Source organism: Pan paniscus, chromosome 7 (genome assembly GCF_029289425.2).
Source record: "Pan paniscus chromosome 7, NHGRI_mPanPan1-v2.0_pri, whole genome shotgun sequence".
NCBI lineage: Eukaryota > Metazoa > Chordata > Mammalia > Primates > Hominidae > Pan > Pan paniscus.
Window position 1 is genome coordinate 81,919,583 of NC_073256.2, and position 21,658 is coordinate 81,941,240.

General features: G+C 40.4%; 1 long non-coding RNA gene across 1 annotated transcript; it reads left to right on the forward strand.

The window, feature by feature from the left end:
- The first annotated feature begins 4,403 nt into the window (after positions 1-4,403).
- On the forward strand, positions 4,404-10,924 carry LOC100991263 (uncharacterized). Its single transcript, XR_004672933.3, has 3 exons — positions 4,404-6,164; positions 7,265-7,383; positions 9,578-10,924. It is a non-coding gene; the product is annotated as an uncharacterized LOC100991263 (long non-coding RNA).
- The last annotated feature ends 10,734 nt before the right edge of the window (positions 10,925-21,658 follow it).

The window sequence follows — 21,658 nt, forward strand, 5'->3', positions numbered from 1 at the left end:
TAAGCCCAAAGGCATTTTATGAGGAGTCCAGCTAGACTTTTTTTTCTTTACCATTTGATATTTAAGTTCATGATTAGAGCTACTAGTAATTTTCTACCACTCCAAGGAGAAAATTTTAAATGTCACTGTTTGCCCTTGAAGAGAGGGTCCCAGGGTATGAAAACTTGTCTGTTTTCACTGCTTCTGAGGATTACTTGCCCTGGGAAAGGTCACCTTCAAACAAGAAGCTGCCAAACCTCTGCTTACCATCCATAAAATGGTCAACTCTGTTTGCATAATCACCCTTGAAGGGTGATTATGGCAAACCTATGTCTGAAAAAGAAAGGATCTGATTTTCCACATTCACTATTCTTTTTGCATTTTAGGAGTGATCTGAGCAACAGCATTGTCAGGATAATAGAAAAAGACTTAGCAGCCCTAAGCAGCAGTGATGTTTAATGCTCCTATTCATATAAAGTTAAATATAGATACATATTTGAGCCTCACCTTATTTTCCAACTTGTTTTCTTTGTACTTTAATTCCTAATAGCTATAAAGTTCCTGGTCAGAGGAAGGAGTTGGTCTTTACAGAAATGTAGCCCAGTGGAAATCCATGGACCTACCTTGCGAAGGAGAACCCTCTTAGAGTAGGCAGGCGTGTCCTAGACAAAATTGGTTGCAATGGATGAAGTTGGGCTTTTCATAAGGAAAGTCAGTTATTCAAGAAAGAGCAAGCAATGAGGGCTACAGAGGTGGACAGAAACTTGGGAGGCCAACATTCAGGAGCTGTGGATTTCAAAGATGTTACAGGTTGTGGGTTCAGACCTTTCGCAAACCTTGGAACAAGATCTTTTCATCTTCAAGGCTTCTGTTATCCATCTGTAGAACATTCTTTTCCATTTTGAGAGCTAGTTATTTTTGATCGTGTGTGTGTTTATCTGTCTGTCCTCCAGTTCATTTATGAACTTACCTCCCACTTCTTTTAGTCCATGACTCCTAATATACTGCTTATGCATGGTACATATTTGTTGTTGGGGATTGACTATGTGTGTCCTACTTAGGAGAAAGGCTACATCAATTCAAGATGGTCTTATAACTGTGAAAGCCAATGAGTCCTTGAAGTGTGATTGTGGGAAACCTATGTCTGAAAAAGAAAGGATCTGATTTTCCACAGTCACTATTCTTTTTGCATTTTAGGAGTGATCTGAGCAACAACATTGCCAGGATAATAGAAAAAGACTTAACCGCCCAAAGCAGCAGTGATGTTTAATTCTCCTATTTATATAAAGTTAAATATAGATACATATTTGACCCTCACCTCATTTTTCAACTTGTTTTCTTTGTACTGTAATTCCTAATAGCTATAAAGTTCTGCCTTGTGCTAATGTACTTTTATCTTTCCAGAGAAAATGATACTTGTAATAAAGGGATGTTTTTTATTTGAATGGAGAAATACAATTATATAACCTGATAGATTTATTCTATAAAAGTGCTATTCTGCTTTTTGAAGTAGGACAGTGCCTTGGACTAAATGTTTGTGTGTCCCCAAAATTCATATGTTGAAGCCTAATCCCCAATGTGATGGTATTTGGAGGTGGGGCCTTTGGAAGGTAATTAGGTCATGAGGGTGGAAACCCCATGAGTGGGATTAGTGCCCTTATAAAAAGAGACAGAAGAGATGATCTCTCTTCCTCTTGGCTATGTGAAGATACAGTGAGAAGTCATCCATCTGCAAACTAGGAAGAAGGCCCTTGCCAGACACTGGATCCACTGGCACCTTGATCTTGGATGTCCCAGCCTCCAGAACTGTGGGAAATAAATGTTTGTTATTGAAGCCACCTAGTCTATGGTATTTTTTTTTTTTTTTTTGGCAGCCCGAACTGATTAAGGTAAGCAGCATATCTGATTCTTGTTTGTAATGGAATTTGTTCTAATATCTTTACTTAAATATTTCACTAAAAACAAAGCACTTCAAAGCAGCTTTACAACACTTTTCTGTGGGGACACACTAGACTTCTAAGTATGACATTTGTCAAGCTACCCGAATACAGGTCTGACTCTTGCTTTCTAGCTGGGTGACCTTGGGCAATTTATTTAAATTTTCCAAACTCATTTCCTTTTTTTTTTTTGTCAAACCAGTATAAAATGTAAGTCCCCTTATTTGTTTCTCTTGTGGGAGTAAATGAGATAGTGCACTCAGGGCCTAGTTATAAGTATTCAATAAACATTTGTCGTTGTTGTTGGGGTAATGATGTGTTGCTTGGTACTGTTCAAGGTGGCAACTCTGTCTAATCTCAGGTCCTCCAAGCCTACCATTCTGTGCTCAGTCACAATAAGTGTTTATTAATGAAATAAAAGAATAAGATAAATATACTCACTAGGTTTTTCTTCTAATATTAGAAGCTTTCAGCCACCTAGTTGATTGAAGATTATTTTTTTCAATTTATAGACTATTTTATAACAGTGATTTTAGATTGACAGAAAAAATGAGCAGAAAGTAGACAGTTCTGAGAGATTCTTTCTCCCCACCCCATACCACCCCTCCCTTTAGTTTTCCCCTATTATTAACATCTTGCATTTGTTTCAATTGATGAGCCAATATTGATGCATTATTATTAACTAAAGCCCATGGTTTCCATTAGGGTTCACTGTTGGCATTTTATATTCTGCGAGCTTTGACAAATGCATTGTCTCATGTATCCACCATTACAGTATCATACAGAAGAGTTTCACTGCCCTAACTGTCCCCTGCACTTCCCCTATTCATCCCTTCCTCCCTTCAGCCCCTGCCAACCTTTCATCCTTTTAGTTTCTGTAATTTTGCTTTTTTCCTAGAAAGACATGCAGTTGGAATCACACAGTATGGAGCCTTTTCTGACTGTTTTTTTTCACTTACACAATATATATTTTATATGTGTAAGTTCCTCCATGTTTATTCAAACAAAGCTATGTTTTTACTTAGGAATAAGGCCATTGCTATGGGAATTATCCATTTGGCTAATGCTTCTCTTCTTAGTAAATGCTCACTTAAGGAATAGTTCCTTGTTGAAACCCCTATTCTTAGTCTAATTCATTAATTTAACTGAAAACAGGTACACTTAAAGGGGAATTTTGCATCTTAAGGAGAGGTTAAAAACAATGATTAAAAATGATAAGTAATTAAGTGCTAATTGGTAATGAACTGCTAATTAAAAGTAAAATTCAAGAGTATATGTATACCTTTTTCCTTTCATGATTAATAAGTCCATCATCACTTCCTGGTGGGAGCCTCGATTATACCACAGGCTGTTAGGGACCTGTCAGATTCTCCTAAGGTAACACGAGTTATTACTCATAGCAAACTGGCTGGAAATTCTTTTTTTATTATTATAATTATCTATAACTTAATTGCTTCTGGATGACCTTACTATCATTCCATTCTTGGTCTCTCTTTCTAAGGTCAGGGTAATAGAAAAGAATCATTCATCATAAGTTTTAAAACTCCCCTTTTACTAATCTTGTCTGTCTCCCTGATTGGATCTCTGGAGGATCCTCTTTTTCTCCAGCTTGAGATATGGGGGGAACCCACCCCCAGTATTTCAACGTAGGTTCTTTCTATTTTCCATAAGTGTCAGTCAGCTGAGAAATAAAGAGAAAGAGTACAAAGAGAGGAATTTTACAGCTGGGCTGCCAGGGGTGACATCACGTATCGGTAGGACCATGATGCCTGCCTGAGGCTCAAACCAGCAAGTTTTTTATTAAGGATTTCAAAAGGGGAGAGGGTGTAAAACAGTGAGTAGGCACAAAGATCATGTGCTTCAAAGGGCAAAAAGCAAAACAAAGATCACATGCTTCTGAGGGAACAGGACAAAGGCAAAGCAGAACTACTGATAACGGTCTATGTTCAGCTATGCACGTGTTGCCTTGATAAACATCTTAAACAACAGAAAACAGGGTTAGAGAGCAGAGAACTGGTCTGACCACAAATTTACCAGGGCAGAGATTTTCCCCACCCTAATAAGCCTGAGGGTACTGCAGGAGACCAGGATGTATCTCAGTCCTTATCTCAACAGCATAAGACAGACACTCCCAGAGCGGCCATTTATAGACCTCCCCCCAGGAATGCATTCCTTTCCCAGGGTATTATTAATATTCCTTGCTAGGAAAAGAATTTAGTGATACCTCTCCTACTTGCACATCCATTTATAGGCTCTCTGCAAGAAGAAAAATATGGCTGTTTTTGCCCAACCCCGCAGGCAGTCAGACCTCATGGTTGTCTTCCCTTGTTCCCTAAAAGTCACTGTTATTCTGTTCTTTTTCAAGGTGCACTGATTTCATATTGTTCAAACACTCATGTTTTACAATCAATTTATACAGTTAACACAATTATCACAGTGGTCCTGAGATGACGTACATCCTTAGCTTACGAAGATAACAGGATTAAGAGATTAAAATAAAGACAGGCATAAGAAATTATAAAAGTATTATTTAGGGACTGATAAATGTCCATGAAATCTTCACAATTTATGTTCCTCTGCTGTGGCTCCAGCTGGTCCCTCCATTCAGGGTCCCTGACTTCCTGCAACAAGGAGATGGGGACAGCACAGATACAGCTCTCTTCATGCCTTCCCAGGAGGCCAGCCCCAGATGAGCAGGCCTCTTCCAGACTTAATTTCCTTGATAATTTTGTGTTCATCCTGTTCCACTAGATACTCTAAGATACAGTTTCTTCTGCAGCCCTTCAGCCTTCCCTCTCAGCTTTTTAAAGTTTATACCCTTCAAGCACTTACAAACAGTATGTCACTCCACTGGTCTTAGTTTAGAAAATGCACAGATATATTTACTTGGCTTTTGGAGTGCTTTTTAAAAAGCCACCTTCCTGGGCCCTTGAACTCTTCATGGACGGGGGAAAGAGAAGTTTCTTCACCAAACTGCCTGAGGCTGGGTGGTTTGGATTTCTTTAAAAGAGCTGTTGTTTCCTTTCTGCTGTCATTTCTGCATCTAATCATGGAGGCAGCTCCTGATCAAAGAGCATTGTACTGGTGAGGCACTCATTCTCCCACATATGGGCTGACCCCCTGGTGCTGAGTGAGTGAGGTGAGCCTGGTCAGAATGGGGTTGGGGGCACCAAGAAAGAGATAGCTCAATGTAGGGCCCTTGTGTCCATGCAAGTTTCATTCACATCCCCAAAGCAGTGTCAAGCCCCTGAAGCCACATCAACTCTCCAATACTAAGCCCCTAGGTTCTTTGAGCAAAGTAGTTGACTAAGAACCAAGAAGAAGATGAAGAATAAACATTAACAATGGCTGAAAATTGAGGTTTTAGGTTTTTTACGAAATACAAAAATGCCAATCCCATTTGTATCTGCTGGGGTTTTATCAGAAATCTTCCAGGGGAACTGTGATGGTTAATATTGAGTGTCAACTTGATTGGATTGAAGGATGCAAAGTATTGTTCCTCAGTGTGTTTGTGAGGGTGTTGCCAAAGGAGGTAACATTTGAGTCAGTGCACTGGGAGAGGTTAACCTACCCTCAATCTGGTTGGGCACCATCTAATCAGCTGCCAGTGTGGCTAGAATAAAAGCGGGCCAAAGTTGGAAAATAAGATAAGAACACGTGTTGAGTCTGCCAGCCTTCACTTTTCCCCTGTGCCGGATGCCTTCTGCCCTTGAATATCAGACTCCAAGTTCTTCAGCTTTTGGACTCTTGGACTTACACCAGTGTTTTGCCAGGGGCTCTTAGATCTTCGGCCACAGACTGAAGGCTGCACTGTCGGCTTCCCTACTTTTGAGGTTTTTGGACTCAGACTGGCTTCCTTGCTGCTCAGCTTGCAGACGGCCTATTGTGGGACTTCACCTTGTGATCATGTGAGTCAATACTCCTTCATAAACTCCTCTTCATGTACACATCTGTCCTATTAGTTCTGTGCCTCTAGAGAACCCTGACCAATACAGGAACTAAAAGGGGCTAAGCAGTTCTCAGAACTAACCACTGAGACTTTTCCTCTGGGAACTCTGGGGCACTACAGCTCCTTCTCTTTTGGTCAAAAAAAGTGCAATCATGGCTTCTCTTGTTTATGATTCTTCTAGAAGTTTTATGTGTTTTCTTTCTTTCTTTTTTTTTTTTCTCTCATCCTCTCTCTTGGAACTCTGCTAGGAAGTAGAAGTGATTATCCACATTCCATAGAAGAAGCGGAGCTCAGAATGGGTAAGTAACTTGGCTGATGTCTCCCAGCTGATATGTGGAGGGGTGTTGGGGTTCCCAAAGAGCCCCTCCTTTCCCTTTCTCTCCTCCTTCTCAATCTGGGGAGGGGTGGGACAGCATCACATGGTTGTGAAGGGAGAACCCCATATGTATGCCATGCTACCAGCTTGCCTCTTCCCTCAGCACTGACTACAAGGTGTGATCATGAGGAATATTCACCGTTTATGCTCATGTTGTTCAAGAGAAGACTAAACCAGCAGGCTCAGCCAGAGCATCCCTGGAAACTTACCTGAGCATTATCCATAGTAATTCTTCTGTTTGCTGCTGGGTTTCCTTCATCAATTTTAATCCTTACACCTCTTCTGTAAAAACCATGCTCCACATCCATTCTGTCCATCCTTAGTGGGGCCATTCCCAGGAGCAATGGTTACAACCTACTAACAAATGTGCTTATGCAGATCCTCAAAATAGAGCCAAACCTCCCCACATCTTAGGGCCTGGGAAAGATTTGCACTTTCTCTTTCTATAATGGATGTTATAAGTTGATGTTGATGCCTCACATCAGTTTCCAAATTAATATTTGCTATATGGAGGCTTGCTAATTAATATGAATCTTTGATGAAGTTTCAGATCAGCTATTTGAAATGGGAGGAAGGTAGAAAGCAACTTGCAAATTCTGTGCATAATGAGGTGAGGAACACGCTCACATAATGAAGTAAACAATTAGGCAACATTTGCATGATTCTTTTTCTTCCAACACAAGACAAGACACAGGGAGCTGATTAGCATTCTGCCTTTGCTGTGAGTCTTGCTTCTTATTTCTCCACCATTTGGGAGGATTCTCAAAGCCAAGCACAGGTAACACTGTTTTGCCAAAATTTTCTTATATTATCCAAGGGACTGCCAGGCAGCAAAGGTTACCCTGCCAAAGTCAACCTGACACAGGTGACTTCTGTTTCTGTAACTTTTCCGTCAGCTGATACACTTGTATCCAGAGAAAGGCCCCAATTTAGGTTCTGACCTCTGAATGCCAACCAGCCAGATAGTACTGAAAACAGTTATTACTCAACCCCAACATTTACTGAGCGTCTACTATGCCCTAGAGCCTGTGCTAGAGGTGAAGATAAAAATGAACAGGTGAATGTCCTGCTGCCTTTGAGGTATCCTCTGCCCACTGGAGGAAGAAGCATTAAAGACAACATTTATGATGAGCACTCTGCAGGTACGGAGGAGGGAATCTACCTCTGGTGGGGGAAGGAGGAAGGGTTCAAGAAAAGCTCCCAGAGGAGGCAATGCCTGCCATGAGACTGGAAAGAGGATCGGGAGCTGGCCAACGAGCAGCAGAACGGGGCTCATTCTAGACAGGGTGCTCCCAACATAAGCAAAGCTGTGAGGAAGTTCCCAGTGTTCCAGAAACTACAAGTGGTTTCCTAGAGAGTATGAAGTTGTGCACACAGGAAAGCTCTCACAGGTAAAGCTAGACATGTCAGCAAAGGCCTGCTCCTGAACCTGAGATGTGGTCCTTGGTGGACAGAGTCAATGAGGGCTTTTTACAGGGAAAATACATGGGAGGATGTATATTTTAGAGAACACACTCAAGCTTGTTGGGCTAGATGGACATGTCAAATAAAGATGATAATGAGCATATTGGGTGTCCACTGTGTGCCAGGTACAATGCTGGGATGGCAAGGACACAGACACCAGTCAGAAATCTTCCAACTGAGTTGGGTCTGCTGGGAGCAGCCCAAGGTGCCAAAGAAGCTGTCAAACAGCTTGATTAACAGACCCATGCCTTCCCAGATCCAGATCCCAGCTCTCTGGGTTATTAGTTATGTGGCTACGTAGCTCATGGAACTTCTCTGTGTCTCAGTTTCTTCATTGGTGAAATGAGGAAAACAGGACCTACCTCATAGAGGTATTGCTGTGAGGATTAAATGCGTAGATGTATGTGATGTCCTTACTTTGGCTTCTGGAAAAGTTAAGTGATTTCTAAGTGCAGTTCACATTATCTGAACAATGGTAAGGACTGAAGACAGAGCAAGAACATCAAGGCATGTTAAGAACAAGAGGTATCAGGGGAACCTGCTCCCAATATTTCAACATAGGTTCTTTCTATTTTCCATAAGTGTCAGTTGGCTGAGAAATAAAGAGAAAGAGTACAAAGAGAGGAATTTTACAGGTGGGCCGCCAGGGGTGACATCACATATCAGTAGGACTGTGATGCCCGCCTGAGTCTCAGAGGAGGGAGTTTTTATTAAGGGTTTTAAAAGGGAAGGGGATGTAAGAACAGGGAGTAGGTACAAAGATCACATGCTTCAAAGGGCAAAAAGCAGAGCTACTAATAAGTGTCTAACAAAGATCACAGGGCAAAGAGCAAAAGCAGAACCACTGATAAGGGTCTATGTTCAGCAGTGCACGTATTGTCTTGATAAACATCTTAAACAACAGAAAACAGGGATCGAGAGCAGAGAACTGGTCTGACCACAAATTTACCAGGGTGGAATTTTTCCCCACCCTAATAAGCCTGAAGGTACTGCAGGAGACCAGGGCATATCTCAGTCCTTATCTCAACTGCATAAGACAGACATACTACAGACTATACTACAGATATTCTACAGACTATACTGAAGGAGACAGGCTGGTGGAATCCAGTGCTTCCATAAGAGTTAAGCACTTTGTAACTACAATTGTCATTATCTGAACTAAGGTAAGGGCTGGAGGCAGAGCCAGAGCTTCAAGAAGGAGTTGGCTAACACAAAAGCAAGAACATGGATTCTTCTGAGAAGTAAAGAAAGATGTTTCCCAAAAGCAAGCACTTTGTAGGTGGCGATGTGTTGATGTGCTGGGTCTGATACAAAGTGATCCCAACAGAAAGTTCCTCTCATCTCCAGCCTAGGAAATCTTTAGGCCTTCACTCAGATCTTCACTCAGGCCTTCCCGGACCACCCTCTCAAAAATTTTCAACCGCTTTCTCCTGCACACTTGAACTCTCCCTTTCTGCTTGTTCTCCTTGGCACTCACATTCTATCTCACTGAATTATCTGATTTTTTGTTATTTTCCACCCAAGGATGTAAGCCTCATTAAAGGCAGGGATTTTTGTCTGTTGTGTTCACTGTTGTAACTGGAGTTAAATGCTGCTTGTCACAAAGTAGACATTCAATAACTATTTGTTGAATGCCTGATGAATGAAATCCTCATGTTAGTACTATTGGAACAGAGAATAGGGTACATCTATCGGTCAACTAGCATTCAGAAACTATCTGCTGGGCCCTATGGGCAATATTGAAAAAGAAAACAGAAATTCTATCATCAAATTTTTAATATTTGAAGAAACAAAATGAATGAGCCCATGTGGTAAGAAGATGACTGAACCCCACTCTCCTTCTTCTAAAGCTGTGCTTTTTCTCCCTTGCAGTCTCATCTCCAGGCAGCTGTCCCTCTTCTGGATCTCTGGCAACTCCAGTTCACAGCACCCTTTCTCCTCCTAGCCTAGGATCCAGTGCCTTTAGCAGCCCAGTCATGCGACTCTCTCACACCAGCCTGGCACCTGGGTGTCTCCGAAAGCCTCCTCAGAGCTGTCTTTGATGAGCACCATCTGCTGCCTGTCAGTCCAACTGTGGTGGAGATGGTTGGGGTCAAATCCCCATTGTCAAGGTGATAGGAGAGACCTCAGTGTGCTCTGTGGATGCAGAGGATGAAAATCAGCAAAACTGAATGAGCTGTGTGCTGTTCTTAGAGGAAGCACTAGGTAGACTATTCCAGTACAATTCTGTTTATTCTTTTCTGTGCAAACCCAAATTTAGTGTACCCAATACACATGCATATGAATACATACCACATACAAATGCACAGACATCACACACACCCACAACACTCAGACACAGGGATGTGAGTGTATGCATGAACACACACTCACACTCACACACCATTGTAAGGCTTGTCCTCATCCTAAGAGTTCAACGTAATAGCTTTTTTAAAAAAATTGAATAAATGAATGAATGAAATCATTATTTTATCTGTAATCATTTAACAGAGGATGGAGAATAATAGCCACCCACTCTCAACCATCCCAGTTTTAAACATTTATTAATATTGGAGTTTATTCTTAAAAGAAATTCAAAAAGTTAGGGTAAAATGTTCCCCCAAAACTTTTACTGTTGCCTGGGTTTATTATTTTTCAGAATTCAATAAATTTTTCAGAATTGTTTTTCCTTTAAAGAGTGGAAACTTCTGAAGAAAATAGCCATGTTACCAATGTCGTCACGCTGAAGCCACAGAGTCAAGTTAGTGGCAATGGCCGTGGACTGGGAGCCAATTGAACTGGGTTTCAATCCTGCCTTTTTTTTTATTATTTTTAAATGCAACTGTATGCAAATTGCCTCTTCTCCCTGAGTCTCCATTTTCTCATTTATAATTTGGGGAGCGGGGTAGAGAGTCTTTACTTAAATATAGGGCATTACCCCTCCATACATCCCTATTTATGTGCCCTCTTAAGATCCTTCTAAGATATTTGTAAAAACAAAGGCTAAGCTCTTTAACCATAAGAACCCACTGTGGATGCAGGATATCAATACATTTCCAGGGGGAAAGACATTGGGTCATTGGGTAGGTGCTGACTGATCAAACAAGGTGGAGGAAGCCACAGGAGACAGTAACAAAGAAATAAATACAGCCATGCACCTTACTGAATCTTGGAGAGACTTGGGATTCTGGAACACCAGTTATAATTAAGCATCGGAGCAAGCCACAGATTGATTCTGGACTGGCATGATTTTGCCCCACCCTCAGGGGACATTTGTCAATGTTTGGAGACATCTTTGAGTATCATGACTGGGAGGTGCTCCTGACACCTGGGGGTTAGAAGCCAGAGATGCTGCTAAACATCCTACTATGCACAGGACAGCCTCCTTGGCAAAGAGTTATACAGCTCAAAATTGTCAAAAATCTCAAAGTTAAGAAACTCCAGTCTACACCCAAGAGTTGATCTCCCACTCTGAAACATTCTCCATATTTGAAGACTAACGGATATCCATCTACCTCACTGTTATGGGCTGAATTTTTCTCCTCAAAATTTATATGTTGAAGACCTAATCCCCAGTACCTCAGAATGTGACTGCATTTAGAGATGGGGCCATTAAAGAAGTAACTAAGTTAAAATGAGGCCTTTAGAGTAAGCCCTTATCTGATCTGACTCATGTCCTTATAAGAAGAGGAGATTAGGACACACAGAGAGACACCAGCGATGCACATGCACAGAGAAAAGTCGTATAAGGACACAGAGAGAAGGCAGCCATCCGCAAACCATGGAGGAAGGCCTCAAAAGACATCAACTCTGCCAACACCTTGATCTTAGACTTCCAGCCTCCAGAACTGTGAGAAAATGAATTTCTGTTGTTTAAGCCATCCAGTCTGTAATACTTTATTATAACAGCCCAAGAAAACTAATACACCCACTATGCAAGTAATGAGAGGGTTCTTCTCCAAAGAAATGGGATGAACACAGAGAAAAGACCTCCAATCTGGTAATTATGGGTCCCCAGAATTATTGCCCACTCCCCTGCATCACATTAAAGGGAACTGCCAACCTACAATCACTGTTCCCCACCCACCCACCCCCACCTCACACACGCACAACACACAGCTCAAGATCAGCTATTGTCTGGCTCTTAAATGTGACGTAACACCCAAAGATCTCTGAGGAACATCTACAACACAAAAGAGAGAAATCAAGATTAACAAGCAGCATATGCAACATTGGAAAGAAGAGAAATAATTTGGAAACACAATTTAACCTTTAAAAACTCTTTAATAAATATTCTTAGAAACAGTAGTAAAAAAAAAATTGCATCAACAAAGTACAACTAGCTAACAAGGAAAAACTATTGAAAAATAAATATATGAGCCCGAAATTCTAATAGTAGGTAAAATATAATAAAACCAATGTTGTAGAACAAAGGCAAGAAGATGTAAGAAAATGAGAAAGGTAAGATGTGTTGAGGATCAGTCCGAGAGGCCCCACATCTGATCAATAGGAGTGACAAAAAGAGAAAAACAAAAAGAAAGAAATCAAAGAATTATCACAAAGGATTGTCCCAGAGTCAAAGGACATGAGTATCCAAATTAAGAAGCCAATCAAGTACCCAAGTGCTCAAGTTGACAACTCACATATGTGCATACAAATGCAGACATACACACACACATCTGGACCCATCACTATAAAACTTCAATACATCCATAATAGAAGATACTGAGAAGGTTTAGCAGGAAAGATAGAAATGTAAAAGATACCTGTGAAAACCAAGAACTTCAACCAGCATCAGACCTCTCATCATCAGCCACACTAGGTCAGAGAAGATATATTCTGCACATGAAGTTGCCAGATGCCCCCAGGAGTTCTGGGATTCATGCCTTGGGTGGTTGGCTTGAAGTCCTTGGCCAAGCCCTGATTCCAGGAGGGATTCCTGACAAGTGAATTGCTCCTGCTGCCCAGTGCCATATTTATTTCACAGAATCCTATGAGATTGGGTGGCCAAAATGGCAGCGATATGATGATTTTAAGTGACTCTCAAATACATCACACCCAGGACAAGTTCAGTGCTCTGAGTACTGATGATGGTCCATCACTGAACCTTGGCCTGAACTATATGTGTAAGCCCCTAGGTCAGCTCTCATCTGGATTTGTTCTGTAGTTTCACTTCTGATCTTCAGCACCCAAGTGCAGCTGGGGTGGCAACAGGCATCCTTTACTCCATTTGACTTTACCACTGAACCCAGGGTGGTCATCCCACTGCCCCATTCATCTAACAGGCAGTCTTTTGACAATGGCTACATCTTTCTCTACCTGGTGCTTTCAAGATCTTTGCTCTGCAACAGCAAGGGGCTTTTCCAATTGATGTCCTCCCCTGCCTCTACAAATGTGGGGATATCAAGCACTCCTGGATCAGTTGAAGCCATTCCTGATGAGAGACGTTCCTTGTGCCAATGAGGCTGCTCTTCTCATTCATTTAGTCCTCTCCACTGGTGGCAGTGAGTGGAAGGCAGGAGTGCAGTTAACATTAAAAGAATCACTGTCTAGGAATGTAGTAATAACAGCATAGAGTTTAAGAGAAGATAGAGTTGGAAGACATGCTCTATGTTCAGATTATAAACAGTAAATTCAACATAATCAGAAAACAAATTATTGTTCACATTTTCTTGCATACTCTGGATAAGACTTGCATTTTTGGTCGTCAACAATGAAGCACAGCAACAACTTTTGAGAAAGTCATTGAAAGCCAGTATTCATGGTGCAGCATCATCTATAACAATATAACCAGACTTCAATAAATTGTATTGCAAAAGTAGTACAGATCTATATTGTTCATTGTAAACAAGTTCCCAAGAACTTGGCATTGTGCGTAATGACAGTATTGCTACTTTTCTTCATGACTGGAGATATGGAATTAGCCAAGAACACAGAGATAGTGCCTGGACATTATGAAGAAAGAATTTTCACATGCACTGATTAAGTAATGAATATGTAAGTACCTCATCTCTATCCATTATTCTGAGTGATTTTCAATAAAACACTATACCCCACATGGGCCCATGAATTTTGTAATACTTTCTTAGTCAAATTATTTATTTAGAAAAAGGTCCCACAAAAAAATATTTATCTGAGGCCCCACACATCTAGGAGCAACCCTGTTGTTAGGGAATTACTTAAGGGTGTGCCTCAGCCCAGCAAGTAAATCAAGAAAATAGAAGTCTTGGGATCCAGGAAACAGGAGATTCAACCCAGAAAAGCAAAAAAGGCAAATATCAAGATAAAAAATACAAACCCCAGTCTAGAAGTCAACCAGTGTTGATCAGAAGGGAAGAACAGAGTTTCTGGGGGGAGAGTAGAGAGTCCCTGGGGAATGGAGAGTTCCTGATCTTGACAGTTTCAAGGTCAAGCTCTTAGACTGCACATGTACCCTAAAACTTAAAGTATAATAATAATAAAATAAAGAATAGCTAATATAATTTTAACATTTTGAAATAAGTAAAAGATAAGGCAGAATTGCTATGAAGAAAAATAAAGGCAATTAGAAACTCTTGGAAAAACAAAATGCTGTACAAAACAGGAAACTAATCAATGTATTCCACTTGATTCTACAGTAAACCACATTTACTTAGCTAAACACTGTTAATTGATTTTAAGCTTTTATACACAACCTATAAACAAGGCATGAGACACAATTGTGCTCATAAATAAAATGTAAATGTCATCAACTTTTAACAACAGAGAGATAAAAATTCAAATGATAAAGACTGGGAAGTGAGAAGTAATGCACAGGGGTGAAGGAAAAGTTGGATGGCCTCATCTTTCAAAGTTGTGAAAATCAAAGATTCATCAAAATGTGGAATCAAGGATTACAGCCCAATGACAAATGTAGAAATAAAATTATATACGTTTTACAGTTACAAAGTTATCCTATGGAGAAACTAAATGTAGTGATAAGACTATATTGGAAGGATGGGTAGAGAAATGTTGAGTGTAATAAACTAAATACTCATATATTAGAGCAGTACATACTAGATAACATATAACATTGAATTCCTTGAATTTATCAGGATATTAGCTTCTAGGGAATGGAATTTGAGACACAGTGGGGTAGGAAATTGCTACTTTTCGTTATAAATATTTGATTTTAAAAGTATATACAGACGTTTCTTTCATAAAATTAAATTCTAAATACAATTTTTTTAAAAGGTGGCTATACAAGATTATTTCTAAGGTTTCTTTTATATCTAAAATTCATAGAAAGTGCTCCCAAAGCTTAGTCTACTCAGGAGGAACCCTGGAACTTTTCCCTTCAGAAAGTCTGGTATATATTCAAGCTGACTGTCTGATCAGGAGCCAGTTCATGCCACTAGGAACCTCACAAACATTTTGATTAATGTCAAATTTTCACTCCTGACCTTATTTTATCTTCTCAACAGCCCTCTGAAGCAATTATTATGATCATCTGCACTTCAAAAATGGGATTCAATGAGACTAAATTAATTGTCCTGAATGACATAAGTTTTAAATTGTTAGAATGAGATTAAATTCATGGCCTCACCACACTAAGTCATTTTCTCTTCCATCACATTACGCTTTTTGTTGAGCAGAAAGAGAAAGTAAGAACAATTATCTGCCCAAGAGCCAATCCTTCAGTAAGATGTCTATATAAATGCACTGCCCTGAGGTTATAGGGTAGCTCCTTTGGGAATCTGATGGAGCAGGCTGGCAAACTACAGCCTCTTTCTCCACTTGGGGTCATGAATATCAGCCATCTGACAACACACTTCACCAAGGCTGTGAGGCTCATAAGGACCTGGAAAGACTCATCCTAAGTGATTGGCACCAACACAGTGTGCAGCATCCAAAGGGCACTGGATGAGACCATTTAGACCCCAACTGAGCACTGTTCCTTATCTTTGACCCACTCTCATTCTTGACGTCTTTTGCAAGTCTCAAGTCATGATGAGACACTCCTGCATTTCTCTATCGTGCTGCAGTGAGAATGCTTTCAGCACAGGCAGCCATTCAGAGTGGGAACTCCAGGAACACTCTTGAGATGCCACTCACACCTGCCAAAGAGAACTCCCAATACCTGTCTTCCCAGAATGTGTTGTCCACTCAAGTTACCTGCATCAAACTCATGCTTGGTGCTGCTGGGCTGCAGAATTTCTAAAGAAGTTGTTTACTGGAAATATTATCACACAGTCCTTTACCTGCAGAAACTCCATGAAACACTGGACAGAGCTTACATAAATTTCCACTGAAAATATTACTTACTCCAAGTGGATCTGCCACATGGGTAATTGCAGCCTCGTAGCAACCTTGTGAAGTCAGTGTGGTCCCCCTGGCTCCCACATGGTCCCTCTGACTTCCTTTTCCCTCCTGGGATGCTGGCTGCTCAGAGATGGACTTCATGGTTCTCCCCCAGGTGGGCTAGAACAACATTGTCTCCTCAGATCTCTTCCTTCTTTCCCCTTATCTCAGAGCTACGCTTAGGAGACAGGCCAGTGACTTGATAACTAACAACACCAGATGGTAGGTATTATTGTATTGCCCCTCCCAATAACATGCTTGCATTTTGCAGGTGATCTCTGGTGCCTAAATTTAAAGGCTTGGCAGATGGAGGAATGTGTGGGCCCTATGTGACATAGGCCTCTTAGAAGTCCTACGGTTAATTGCCCTGCTGTAGAAATATGCAACATTTTCCTTTAGACACCTATATGTTTATCAGTATTATATTTTGGTATTATTTTAGTTTTATAGTCAAGTCTTATTGGTCATAGTATGATCCACTTTCTCAAAAATATACTGTTCAGTAAAATAAACTGAGAGTACTGATAGAAATCACCCCCTAACTCCAAAGAAATATATATACAAAGTTTCCTTGATATGTAGACTTCTATTTTTAATTCATGTTGTTTTTGATATTCAAAAGAGACATAAAGGAAATACTTTTAAAGGCTCAAAGTCATACTTAAGAAAAAACATGAAATAAAAAGGTAGCAAAATAAGTATGAAGAAAAGAGCAACTTACATATAAATCATCTAGAATCAATTTTTATACTAGACTCATATATTCTAAATGAGAAAAAATCTACAATGCTTTAAATAAACACATAGGCTTTCTCCTTTCAGAAGGTAAAATATATAAACTTAGCCTAAATTTCTTGAATGGATATGCAATAAACTATTTATAACATCTTCCCTGTCCTACTTAACTTATGACTAATCCTAAACAATTAGAGAGTCAGATGGCTGAGTATTTAAAGAAGCAAACATCTCAAATAAACAAAGGGTCATTTCTACCTGAAATCCAGAGCCCCACATCCCATATAGCTATGGGTCCACTTAGCAATAGCTACAAATGGAAGCTGCAGAAGTAATTCTGCAGAATCCTGCAACCTAGAAGTTAGGAAAGATGAGAGTCCCTTAAGATCTGGATAGTGTAGTCAGCCTGTGGGGCCAAGGAGGACTCCCCAGGTACCTGTAATAGCTTCAAAAGCAATTTTCAGATTTCTGTAAATTTCATGAAATTCTTCCCAGGTGGACCCTCCTCTGGAAAATTGGAAAACAAAAACTTACACCCACTCACCGCTGATTCTTTACAATGCTCACATCACTAAAATCTCTCAATCCCCCCACGATAAAGCTTTTTCTAAAGCAAGGCTGGGTCTGCCCCCAAAGCCTATCATTTCACTAACATTTAAAAATATTTTCTCAACATTCTCAGGCAGTGTTCAAAATCGGCCTGATATATATAGAGCCTCCTTTGTGGAATAACAAGATTATTTTTATCATTTTCTGATTCTCAAAAATCTGACCTGTCACCAAAGAACTTCTAAAAATATCAGGATGATAATGATATCCTTCGTCATATCCTCCTGGCTTACGGCTGCATTTGTAGAGCTGGGTTTTTATTTATTTTCTGAGGGTCCTCTCTGATCACAGTACTCATCATTTCATTGCTTCAAGAAGATGTGAGACGGAACAGCTATCTTGGGAAGGTGGTGGATTTTGTTTCCACCTTTAAAGACAAGGAGTTTTTGTGCAATATTCAGTTCAATTCACTCTCTGCCTATCTTTTAAATCTCATATTTTTGTTGGAAATATATTGGAATAGATCCTAGAAAACAAATGCTGACTGAGGAGAAGCATTTTGTTTTTTTCCCACAGCCGATTCAATTCAGCAGCAGCATTACTGAGTGCCTACCATGTGCCAGGAATATAAAGATGAATAGAATATTCTTTGCCCTCAAATAGCTCATAGCCTACAGGACAGACAGTCCCATTAAGAAATAACAAAGTATCCTGTGAGAAGAGCTATAGTCTTATTGCTGTTTATATAAACTTACAAGAATGGAAACACCAAAAAGGGAACTACAAATACGGTCTAGAGAAATCAGAAATGTAATGGGAAACCAAAGATATTTTCAAGATAGATGCCGACAATTTCTTCTTCAGAGACTGTGTCCCATTCTTGATATATCTGGGGTTGAAAAAAAAAAAAAGACCTTGTTTTAGAGAATTGTGAGCAGCATCTGCTCCTTGGGTAGAATTTAGAATGTATCCTTGGGGATATATTGGTTTTGGTAAGTCTTTTTCAGTCATGTGTAGATAGAAGTACCTACTCACTGGCCTTGCAGGAGCCCTGGACAAAAGGAAGCTTCCAACGGCAGATGGTTCACCTGGAGAAGGTTCACTACTCTAGCCGTGACAAATTCTCTCTTCACACTGGGCACACTGTATCAATTATCTTGTCAACTGTTATATTGTCTATCCTGTCATCAATGGGTATTTCCTTCTTTTGGCTGTAGATTTGTGGGGGATAAGATGAAGACTTCCATGCATTAAGAACCCTGGACCCTTGTTCCAGTGGCAGCAGGCTGGGGCCACAGGAGAGATGGAACCTATAGAGCACTGCCTTTAAAGGGACATGATGACAGAATTCAGGAATAGTGATACATGGTACTTTATTTTAGGTTTTCCTTTCCTCTGTAGCAAAATTTGTTAAATACTATTACCTCTTGTTGTTGCGTTGGTAAGCATTGGAGAGTAAGGAGCAAGTACTGTATTCTTGCTTTGGAGTAAAATGGACTAAAAAAAGGCTAGCAAATGATCACAAGTGATCATGAAGAAGCCAGGAGCAGCAGACCGGAGCAAGAAGGCACACAGGGTAACCAGAATGGACTTAGGAAACATGTGGGCCCTCTCTGAGCATTCTCAGGAATATTTAGGGAAGGAGGCAGGATGACCCATTGGCCTCAATCAATTGGATATTAAAAGAAAGAGGTGCTGTTCCCCAACTCCTCCCAACCCTGACACATGCCTTCACATTGCAAAGGCTAAAAGAACTTTGGAATAATCTCCATTTTTCAAGAAACAACAACAGTTCTGGGTTTTGAAGAATGAGTAGATGTTCACTGGGCGGAAGAGAGAAAACAAATGAGTAAAGACTTTTAGGGAAAAACAAGCATACGCTGGAATGGCTAAAGCAGAAATCTCAACCACAGTGTCATGACTCATGGATCTGTTTCCTATTCTAAGCCTGTCTGAGGTTCCACATCCAAATTGCCTTGCTTTTCTCTCTTGGCAGCATGTGCCTTACAGACATGCAGCTTTCTACTGTCCCTAATTGGCTAACCAGCCTTCCATTTTTTTCCAACTTCCAAAATTTTGGTTTTCTCTTTCATCATATCTCCCCTCTCTTGTTCTTATAGGTTCATGTATTTTAAATTATTTTACTGTGAGGTTTTGGACAAGAGTGGAGATAAATGCATGTGTTCAATCTGTGGTCTCCTTTCCCAGTTATATTTTATTTATCTATTCATTATTGTTCCACGTAATGGAGAATAACATGATACCAGGATCTTGATTAGAAGTAGCACTCGAACCCTAAAAGGGCTTATAAAATCACAGACCCTCACTCAGGGTTAGAATGAGCTGTAAAAGTCAACCTGTCTAAGCTCCCATCAGATGCTTAATTCTGGAAACTCCTTTGCTTGCCTGTTATAAATTTAACTTATTGAGTGAAAATGTTGAAAAGCTGTGTTATTATTTCGCTTATCATCATTCATCATATTTAGTAATTATCAAAATAGCTGCCACTTATGATGCACATTCCATAGACACCACCCTGTGCTGAGGGTCATTTATGCCTCCCAACAGTTCTATGAGGGAGGTGTTATTCCACTGTCCCCACTCCCTGTTTTGCAGAGAAGGAAACTGGGATTTAGCTCAGGTTTAACTCACTTCCCAGTCTCTTGTAGTTTGTCCATGGCAGGCAGAGCCTAGTTTTAGACCACTATCGGGTTCCAAAGCTTATCCTCTCAGCTGTGATGGTTTCCAGATTTAGGACTATGTGACTCTGAAAGAACTGCATTGTTTTGCAGGGTGGCTGGCGTGTGCTTTCTTCTTTTCTCCACTGACAGCTTTAGTCGCTGATGTTGTTGCCATTGCTCACATTTGAATCCTCAGGGTTATGACCCACTGTAGTCCCAGGCTGACTTCTGTCTGCTACCCAGATGACTTTTTTTTTTCAATTGATACAAATTTAGGAAACAAAAAATAATTTTAAAATTCATTTTGCCCAAACAATGAAGGTAAATATGTTGTCAAAATGATGTACAATGCACTTTTAGGCAGTCTATAAATGGCACTGCATTGATTATCAATTACATCCATCATATCAAATCACCATTGTTAATACATTGAGTACAGTTGAATTAAAATGTTGACCAAACCAAAAATTTCAGGTTTGGTGGGTTTGGTTTTTTGTCTGTTTGTTTGTTTGGTAAAATAACCACATACTTTTTCCTGTCAATTTCGGTGGTTGAGGGTCTACTGTTAAAATAGGCATATAAAGATAAACTACCCATAACCCCAAAGCAGATAAGACAGGACCAAGTCACAGCTCTGTGCTTGCTGTGTCTTTTGAGCAATTCACCTCACCTCTCCAAGACACTGTTTCAAAATCTGTAAGAAAGAACCCTAACACACAATAGCATTTTGAGTGCAACTGAGACAATATATGTATAAGGGTCAGCACAGAGTTGGAGCTTAATAAAAGCACGTTTACTAGCTTTATCCAAGAGTCTCCAGCAAGTGTTGAAAAAATGCTTTTGGAATAGATTTGATAATGGGAGATAGACATTGAGAATACATGTAAACAAATAGAAGAGCTTGGATGCCTGAAATCTCATATAGTCATAAAGCATCTCCAAGATTCCCAGGGTTGGCCCCTCTAGTTCTGACAGCTATACTAGTCATGGGACTGGACTCAGAAACTCAGATTTGCCAGCCCATTTAACTGTGTCTTGATCTACAATGTTGTGTGTGGCACGCAGTGTTGCCTGTGACCTCCTATACCTCCATCGCTGCTAGATGCAAACCCTGCTCAGCAAAACTATGAACATGCACAGTTCAGAAGATACGAGAATTGTCTCCTAGAGTCACTATGGGGGTCTTCTGAGGATAACAAACACCATGGGAAAGGCAACTTATTAAGGTACATATTACAGTCTTCTAATGTCTAAAGCCAGCTAGACACACATTTAAATCCCAGCAGAAATTCTCTGAAAGGTTTGCCCCCACCCTACGTCTTCCAACATTAGAAGAACTTCAGAGAGAAAGTAGGACATTTTGTCTCTCTTGGGTATTTGGGAATCAAGGTGCAGACTTGGGGTAGCATTGGGGGTCCCATGAAGAATTGAATACCTAGGCTTATATCAGAGCAGCCCCTACCTATACATGCTCCCCAGTGCCCCCTATGGCCCAATATTCCAAGAATGGCTCGGGGCATGGCCAGCTCCCCCACAGTCATTTCCGATTGGAGCAGGCTCCTTAGAAGTCCTTGGTGTCCAAGCCTTAGTCCCACAATGGATGCTGGATATGGTTCAACATCCTGGATTCATGGAGAGAGGAGGGCATGTGGCAAAATATATTTAACTTACATTATTTCTTTCCTCATTA